The sequence below is a fragment of the Musa acuminata genome, chromosome BXJ1-8 (assembly GCF_036884655.1).
Source record: "Musa acuminata AAA Group cultivar baxijiao chromosome BXJ1-8, Cavendish_Baxijiao_AAA, whole genome shotgun sequence".
Taxonomy (NCBI): domain Eukaryota; kingdom Viridiplantae; phylum Streptophyta; class Magnoliopsida; order Zingiberales; family Musaceae; genus Musa; species Musa acuminata.
The window spans coordinates 36,663,568-36,672,135 of NC_088334.1; positions in this window are offsets into that span (position 1 = coordinate 36,663,568).

Sequence of the window (8,568 nt, forward strand, 5' to 3'; positions counted from 1 at the left end):
ACTCTAACTATATATATGGTTAAAGACAGTTTGCTAAATGAAGATTCTAGAAGGAAAGAACAGGGTGAATCTTCTTCTGGTGCATTTGTTACTGAAAAACAAGAAAGACGTAGAAGAAGTTATAGCAAAAACCCACATTGATATAGAGGAAGATCCAAGTCTAGAAGAGATATCAAATGTTTTTACTGTAACAGGCTAGGTCACATGAAGAAAGAGTATAGGTTTTGGAAGCGAGAACATAATGAAATGAAGAAAAATAAGAAAGAGACCAATACGGTTGCTACTGAAGGTAATATCACTATTGTATGTGATGAAGGTTATGTTAGTCTTGTAGCTCAGGACAATAATTGGGTAATTGACTCTGGTGCTTCATTTCATGTCACTTCTCATGGTGATTTTTTTAGATCTTACACTGTTGATGATTTTGGTAATATCAGAATGAGAAACAATGGTACATCTAAGATTGTGGGTATTGGAGATATTTGCTTGGAGACTAATATTGGGAGTAAATTGATACTCAAAGATGTAAGACATATTCCAAATATTCATTTTAACTTGATATCTACAGGTAGATTTGATGATGAGAGCTTTGCACACTATTTTGGTGAAAGCAAATGGAAACTCACTAAAGGTTATCTGATTGTGATAAGAGGAAAGAAACTTAACTCTTTTTATGTCATGGAAACTAAGCTACACAAAAGAGAGATTAATGTAATTCAAAAAGGTGAAGGTATAGATCTTTGGCATAAGAGGCTTAGACATATCAGCGAGAAGGGACTTCGAACTCTTACTAGAAAACAGTTCTTACTAGAGTTGCAAGATACATCTCTTAAATCTTGTGATCATTGCTTAGTTGAAAAAATACATAGAGTTACATTTCATACATATCTATCATCTAGAAGATCAGATATTATTGATTTAGTTCATACTGATGTTTGTACTATGTAAACTAGAACTCTTGGAGGTGCTCTTTATTTTGTTACTTTTATTGATGACCATTTTAGAAAAGTGTGGTCTTTTGCTTTGAAATCTAAAGACCAGGTACTCGATATTTTCAAGGAGTTTCATGTCAGTGTTGAAAGAGAAACTAGTAGAAAACTAAAGTATATTCGATCAGATAATGGTGGCGAGTACAGGGGTCATTTTGAGAATTATTGCAGGTTCCATGGTATCAGGCTTGAGAAAACAGTTCCTAAAACTCCTCAATAGAATAGTGTGGTAGAAAGGATGAACAAAGCCATTGAAGAAAGGATTAGGTGTATGCTTTCCCACGCCAAGTTACCAAAGTCATTTTGGGGAGAGACTATGAGAACTACAATTGATTTGATAAATCTTTCTCTATCAGTTCCTCTGAAAGGTGATGTTCCAGAGAGAGTATAGAGAGGAAAAGATATATCTTATAATCACTTAAGAGTCTTTGGGTGTAAAGCATTTGTTCATATTCCTAAAGATGAGAGGTCCAAACTTGATAGTAAAGCAAAAGCATGTATCTTCTTGGGATATGGTCATGAAGAGTTTGAGTACAGATTATGGGATCCAGTGAACAAGAAGATTATTAGAAGCAGAGATGTTGTGTTTTTTTAAGACCAATTATTTGATGATGGTGATAATATTGAGAAGCCAGAAACCTCTGTTTATATTCCTTGGAGTTTGGGTCCAGTTCCTTCACTTGTAGTTCATGATAATTATGGGGGAGATGAACAAGAAGATTGTGGTGAGAATACCAGTGATGATACACCTACAATTGATGATGCTGAACCAACTAAACAAGCACCTCCACCACCGGTTGAGATTCCATTGAGAAGATCCACTAGAGAGCGATAACCATCTACTAGATATCCTCCACATGAGTATGTTATGCTTATTGGCAAGGGAGAGCTAGAAACTTACCAATAAGCTATTCTACATGAGAATAAGAATGAGTGGGTTAAAGCCATGAAATAATATATGAGATCCTTGCTTAAGAATCATACCTATGACTTGGTAAAATTACCTAAAGAGAAGAAAGCTCTCAAGAATAAGTAGGTTTACAAATTGAAAACTGAAAACAATAGCTTACAACAAAGATACAAGGCACCATTAGTTGTGAAAAGATTCAGTCAGAAGAAAGGTATTGACTTTGAAGAAATATTTTCTCTAGTTGTGAAAATGTCCTCTATCCGAGTTGTTCTTGGTTTAGTTGCCTACTTGAATTTAGAAGTTGAGCAACTTGATGTAAAAATAACATTTCTTCATCGTGACTTAGAAGAAGAAATTTATATGAAGCAACCAGAAGGTTTCAAAGTCAAGGAAAAAGAAAATTTGGTATGTAAGCTTAGGAAAAGCTTATATGGACTCAAATAGGCACCTAGACAGTGGTACAAGAAGTTTGATTCTTTTATGATGAGCCAAGGTTATAATAGAACCACATCTGATCATTGTGTGTATATGAAAAAATTTTCAGATGATGATTTTATTATTTTACTACTATATGTTGATGATATGTTGATTGTTGGTCATGATGCTGGAAAAATTGAAAAGCTTAAAAGAGAGATAAGTAAGTCTTTTGCCATGAAAGACTTGGGATCAGTGAAACAAATACTTGGCATGAAGATTCTTCGTGATAGGAAGAAAATGAAGATTTGACTATCTCAGGAGACTTACATTGAAAATGTTCTTGAAAGATTCAACACGAGTAAAGCCAAAGCAGTTTGTTCTCCACTTGCAAGTCATTTCAAGCTTAGTTCGAAACAATGTCCTACAAGTGAGAAAGAAAAAGAAGAAATGTCCAGAGTGCATTACTCATCTGCAGTAGGTAGTTTGATGTATGCTATGGTTTGTACTAGGCCAGATATAGCTCATGCAGTTGGGGTTGTCAGTCGATTTCTCTTTAATCCTGGAAAGGAACATTGGGCAACAGTGATATAGATATTAAGATATCTAAGAGGTACTTCCAGGTTATGTTTATGTTTTGGTAATGATGAACTTATGTTAGAAGGGTACACAGATGCAAACATGACAGGTGATACTAATTCCAAGAAGTCTACTTTGGGGTTCTTGATGACATTTACAGGGGGAGCAGTCTCTTAGCAATCAAAGTTACAAAATTGTATTGTTCTATCAACCATAGAAGTAGAATATATAGTAATTACTGAAGCCTGCAAGAAAGCTTTATGGATGAAAAAGTTTCTATAGGAATTGGGCTTGAAATAGGAAGGATATACTATTTACTGTGACAGTCAGAGTGCCATTCACCTCTCCAAGAATTCAACATACCATTCTAGATCCAAGCATATTGATGTAAGATATCACTGGATTCGTGATGTGCATGAGATGAAAGAATTATAGTTGGAAAAAGTGCATACTAATGAGAATGGATCAGATATATTGACAAAGTCTTTACCTAAGGAGAAGTTTGAAGCATGTAGGCAAATAGCGGGCTTAGTACAGCCCACCATATGAGCTGGAGGGGGAGAATTGTTGGGTTTAGCCCATATGTGGGCTTAGATAATTTGGGCCATAAGCCCAAATCAATAATTAAGAGAGAAAGGGCAAAAGGTGAGGGCAGCAAATTAGAGAGAGCAGTGAGTGTGCGCAGCAAATGCATGCAGTGAACGGCGGTAGCACACGACAAAAGAAAGAGAGAAAAGGAGAGAGAGAGAGGAGAGAGAAAGATTAGGTTTCTAAATTTTTCTGCTTGACGATCGGTGACCAAACGTTGTTAGTTTTGGTCTAAATTTTATGTGGAGAATCCTTGCAGCAAACTCTACAATCCTAATAGTGTTGATCTACAGTTTACTCTCTCTAAGGTACTTTCCTGCTATACCCACTTTGTGAAACCTAGAATTCTCTTTTGAGGAGATCCATCCTATATAATGATATGCTAGAGCCAAGATCTATGTTCTTGATGTTATTATGATCCTCTAGATATTCTAGAGAAGATTTACTGTAAACCTGTTATCATTATTATTGATAGTGGAAGTTTGAGGTGGACTACGGTCCCGTGATTTTTTCCACATTAGGTTTTTCACGTTAAAAGATTTGGTCTCACTATGTGATTGATTAATTGCTCTATTATTTATACTGTGCTGGTTGATACTTTTATTTAGATATTAAGTTGGCATTTTGATAAGGAACCCATTTTGATACACAAAGAGGAAAAAAAATATTTCGTTTTAACAGGTTTTTCCCAACACCAACCTCCCTACCTCAACTAGAGGCAGAGGTCATGCTTTTTGACCTTCGTGCCTTGACGGAGGCATGGGTTGGGCTTCTTGATCCCTGCACCTCGGGTAGAGGCGAGGGTCAAATAATTTGACCTTTGCGCCCTGATAAAAGTGGGGGTTGGGTTTCCTAACATCTACATTTCAAACATACTACCTTATGTCTTTCACTGTGACAAGTTTCTTCTAGCGTGGGTCGGGTTTTCCCGACTCACTTACCTCGAGTATATTTTATCTTATGCCTCCCTCCATTATGGGTTTCTTCTGACATGGGTTGGGTCTTCTTGACTCATATACCTTGGGCATATTTTGCCTTATGCCTCCCATCGTGGTAGGTTTCTTCGAATATATGTTAGGTTTTTTTAACTCACGCGTCTTAGACATATTTTATCTTATGCTTCTCATCGTAGCAGGTTTCTTTTGATATGAGTCGGGTTTTTTTTACTAGTATTTCTCGAGCATATTTTACCTTATGCCTCATGTCATGGTGGGTTTCTTCCGATATAAGTCAGATTTTCTCGACTCACATACCTTGGGCACATTTTATTTTGTGCCTCTCATCGTGATAGGTTTCTTTTAATGTAGGTTAGGTTTTCTACACATCGATTACTTTGCACTTTTTGAGGTGTCCCTTCATCAGTCGATATCCATTTGGAATCGATTTGAAGAGACACTTGTTATTATCATGGGAGGAGAGAGATTGACCAGCTTCCTACAAATCCCCCTTGAGCATAGGGTGGTGAGGCTCACTCTTCCATTTGAGCCTCTAAAGCCCCCTTAAGGGCCACTTCCTAGGTTTCTCATCTTCCCTATGTTGAATCTAGAATTTTAATGATGAAACCAATTGACACTATTTATGAATTGATCTACGTTTTGAGTGATGCAAGAAGCTTCAATCAGAGAGAGAGACAATTAAAGCAGGAAGAATCATGTTGGGCTGGAGTGGAACATGTCAGAAGATTGAACGTCGAGCTGGATGATCGGTCGATATATTGGCAGAAGGCTTCAGGCCATGAGTTCAGGCATCGAGCCAAGAAGAGCGAAAATTACGCTAAGGAAATCGGAGTTGTGAAGGTCAACTGACCGATTGAGCAATAAGCCGCAAGAGAGGATGATTTATCGAAAAATCGGACGAAGCGTCGATGAACCAATGACATGCCAGACAACATGATTCAAGCTTTGTAATAATTATTTAGATCAAAGTAGATTTTAAGTATGCAAGACTAACTATGATAGTAAGGCATAAAACAAAATGAAGTCCCAGAGTCAAGAACGAGACTTCGTTGGAAGTTCGAGAGTTCGTCAGAAGTCGGAAGTTATGTTTGAATTAATCGAGAAGTCCAGGAGCTTGCTAGAGAAGCTCATCGGAACTTGCCAAGAAGATCATCGTGAAGTCCATGAGCTTACCGGGAGTTTGTTGGAACATTGCCGATATATCATCGGAAGTTCGCCGAAAGATCGTCGGAAGCTCACCGGAAGAAACCTAGACTTATAGACTTGTTTAGCTTAATAAATGTCTTAAAATTCATAGTTAGCACATAATTGGATTGGAATTGGGTCAACTTAATTAGGGATCAATTGAGCCAAGTAAAAAAGGCCCAAACAATGACCCAACAGGTGGAATCGACATGGCACAATCTCTGAGACTGTGTCAGGTGATGCTACCATCAGTTTGGGCAGTGGCACCCCCCAGACTTAGTCTCCGAGACTGTCAAGTGGTGGTACCGCCCGTACCCCAAAATTTCGGGGATTTAAATTTTGGCTCCAAGTTTTGAAGCCATTTGGGGTCTATAAATACCCCAGCTATTTCTACATGGAGCAGTAAGAAAGGTGATAAAAAATTCTATGTTCCTAAAGTTGAAAACCCTTGTAAAGTATAGAGTCCCTCCTCCTAAACTTTAGAGACCATTCTAAGGGAGATTGTGAGGGAAGCTTTATAAAAAGGGGTTGTAAAGGTTCTCTCCTGAACCTGTCAAAAGGAGAATCAAGTTATAATGGTAGTTAATCTTCGCCCATTGAAGAAAGATCGTTAGTGGATGCCGGTGGGCTCAACGGAAGAGGAATCGACGGAGTGGTTGTAGGTCACGACGATCGAACCACTATAAAAATCTGGTTTGCATTTATTTCTTGCCATTTACCTTTATTGCAAATAGAATTCTTACTTTTACTACACTTCCACATGCTTTCAAGTTAAGCATTTCCGAGATCAGATTTTATCGTACGAAGAAATTTCAAACTGATGTTTTTATCCGCTGCACTAATTCACCCCCTCCCCCCCCCCCCCTCTTAGTGCCGACTCGTTCCTAACAGTTGGTATCAGAGCCACGTTATTTCTCATTTGATTTAACACCTAAGAAAAATGACTCTTTTCAGATTTCAAGAGGGTTTTTCTATCGTTCGTCATTTCATATTGAATGGGACGGACTACACTTATTAGAAAACTTGGATAAGAGTTTTCTTGCTTTCTATGAATTTGAAGTTATAGAATATTATTGAAAATGATTTTAAAAAGTCTTCTACTCTAATGAAAGAATGTAATGATTTGGAGAAGAAAACTTTTTCTTTAAATGCTAAAGCTATGAATGCTCTATTTTATGCCTTAGACAAAACTGAATTCAATCGAGTTTCTATTTGTGAAACAACTTTTGATATTTGGCACACTCTTGAAATCATACACAAAGGCACTAGTAGAGTTAAAGGCTCTAAAATAAATAGTTTGATGCATGATTTTGAATTATTTCGTATAAAGCCAAGTGAGACTATTGGAGACATGTACATCTGTTTTACGGATGTCGTCAATAGTTTAAAAGCTCTTGGTAAAATTTTTTCGAATCTTGAACTTGTGAATAAACTTTCTAAAAATTGAGATTCTAAAGTAACGACAATACAAGAATCAAAGGACTTGAACTATTTTCCGATTGAAGAACTTATTGGGTCTTTGATGACCTATGAAATGATTTATGTGGCACTTGAACTTGAGAACAACCTTCCAAAGAACAGGAAGGATTTGACACTTAAAACAAATGAAGACCACTCAAGCAAAAGCTTAAGTGATGATGAACTCGAACTTCTCATTATAAAATTTAAAAGGTTCATTAAATAATAATTAAAAAATAAAAATAAACTTAAAAAGAAGTTGCCAAAGAAGAAGAAAGCATTCAAAGTAGCTTGGAATGAACCGAGTTCATCCAAACATGAAGAACAAACTGATAAAGGCGAGGTGGCAAACTATGCCTTAACGACTTTCGACGATGAGGTAACCAAAACCTCTTTTCCTTATTTCAAAATTACTTGATACATTTTTTATGAGTTATTTTTAAATTATTTAGTAAATAAAAAATATATATCATGCTTCTTTTTGTTAGGATCAAGAGCGCACTAAGAGGGGGGGGGGGTGTGTGTGAATTAATGTAGCGAAAAACTTTTACAATTTCAGAAAACTTATTACGATTAAAGCCGATTCAATAAGAATGGTTTCAACTCAATCCTTTTTGGAAGAACTTTGAACTTAAAACCTTTCGGGAAAGAGCAAGAGAATACTAAGATGATTTGCAACAATGCAAATCACACAAATGAGAAACGTTGATTTTGTAAAGTTTTCGTATGAGTAAAGTCGATTTCAGAAGATATTTATGTCAAAGCATAAGTAGACGTAGTTAAAGCATAGTAAGGAGTAGAGGCAGTTTGCTATAAAGGAAAGATGCTCAAAGTAAATGCAAACCAAGTTTTAGAGTGGTTTGGTCAATCGTGACCTACATTCACTTTCGGCTTCCTCCTCCGACAAGGTCACCGGTGTCCACTAGAGGCCTTCCTTCAATAGGCGAAGGCCAACCACCCTTTTATTAGCTTTTCTCCTTTTGTCGAGCTTAAGAGACAACCTTTACAAGTTTCACTCCTCTCTTGAATGATCTCAACACTTAGAAGAAAGAAGGAGGAGAACTTTAGCTTTTACAATACTTTTAAGGCCTCAAAGACTCAAGATAATGTCAAGTTTTCGTTGCCCTTTCATGCAGGAAAGGGTGGGGTATTTATATACCCCAATGAGTTCAAAAATGGAGCCTAAAAGTGTCCATTCCTAGATTTTTAGGGTCCTGGTGGTACCACCGCTATTACTGGGTGGTACTACCGCCTATCATCTGACACTGGGCGGTACTACTACTTGACAGCGCTTGAAGATCGAGCTCTAGCGGTACCACCGCTGGCAGTAATAACTGTCGGCGGTACTATTGCCTGACAGGGGCGGTACCACCGCCCAGAGCTCTTGGGAGACCGAGTCTCCCAGGTGGTGCCATCGTCGGCCAAGATTTCAGGGCTCGAATGGGCTGTTCCATTCGGCCCAATTTAGGTCTGTTAAGGGCCCAGTTGG